The sequence below is a fragment of the Cervus elaphus genome, chromosome X, assembly GCF_910594005.1.
Source record: "Cervus elaphus chromosome X, mCerEla1.1, whole genome shotgun sequence".
Lineage (NCBI taxonomy): Eukaryota > Metazoa > Chordata > Mammalia > Artiodactyla > Cervidae > Cervus > Cervus elaphus.
The window spans coordinates 159,042,285-159,043,432 of NC_057848.1; the positions used below are offsets into that span (position 1 = coordinate 159,042,285).

The 1,148-nt window shown below is 35.9% G+C and overlaps 1 non-coding gene across 1 annotated transcript; it reads left to right on the plus strand.

The window, feature by feature from the left end:
* The first annotated feature begins 453 nt into the window (after nucleotides 1–453).
* LOC122691044 lies at nucleotides 454–561 on the plus strand. The gene has a single exon (XR_006340291.1). It is a non-coding gene; the product is annotated as a U6 spliceosomal RNA (small nuclear RNA).
* The last annotated feature ends 587 nt before the right edge of the window (nucleotides 562–1,148 follow it).

Below are 1,148 nucleotides of genomic sequence, written 5' to 3' on the forward strand. Positions count from 1 at the left end.
ATGTGCCCACCCTGATGGCTGTGAAGGCTGGATGGATGATGATGTGTTTATGCACATAAACCTAAATAACAAAAATCATTTAAACAGTAAAGGGAGCATCAAACCATACTAAGTCTTTAAAGCCTATTTTAGGTGCATGGAGTCAATATTACGCAAGAATGAGCAATATCCATCTATTTTGCGATTACAGCAGTTGATGGCAAGTAAGTCAAACCCTCAGCTGACCTTGCCAGTCTCAGGAGGCTGTGCGCTGCTACCATGCGCACGTCCCAGTGGCAGAACCTCCTATAAGCAGAAGTGCTAACTTACACAAAGTGACAAGACTCAATGTGTCATATCCGAAAATTTAAAAAGCTTTTCGTTTAGGAGATAAAGCAGGTGTTTGTACTACATTGTGCTTTCAGATGCCCCGTTATAACCACGATGGTTTTGTACAATCAAAATAATGTTACAGTGCTAGAAGCTTCAATAGCACATCTACTAAAACTCGAATGATACAGAGATTATCATGGCCCCTGCGCAAGGATGACACACAAATTCATCAAAGCGTTCCATACTTTTTAAAATTTTGAGCATTAAAAAAATAATATTATGAATATGACTCACAGAATATTTTTAAAGTTTATTGAAAGAAAACTTAAGATTACATCCAACTTGCAATGTTTTATTTGCCTTCTTGACTGCTTTACGTATTAAAAAATAGGACTCTGCATGTGCTTCTATAGTGTGCATTATTTGGTAGGTTGTTCTTTCTGGTAGATTTCCCCACCATTTTAAAGTAAAGATACCCATCTTTCAACCCTGAAATTAGGTGCGTTGAATTTTAACAAATTATCTTTGAGTTTCACAAAATATGTGGTAGACACTTTGATCTAGTTAATACAGTCAACTAGTTTCATTAGGAGAAGACAGACTATTTTAATGAATGATTAGTTCATGAAAGTATCCAACTATGTTGATAAGAAGAAAATAAAATTACAAAATGCATGTTACAGTGCCCCCAAAGATGCTTGGAAGACTAGTAAGTCATGGCAGATGACCTATCTATTCATGAAGCTTTAATTTCATGCAGTTATGCATTTCTCACAAATCACTTTGGTTATGTGATCTTCACACTGAGGGATTTGTTTAGATCAAGCCATTTATGA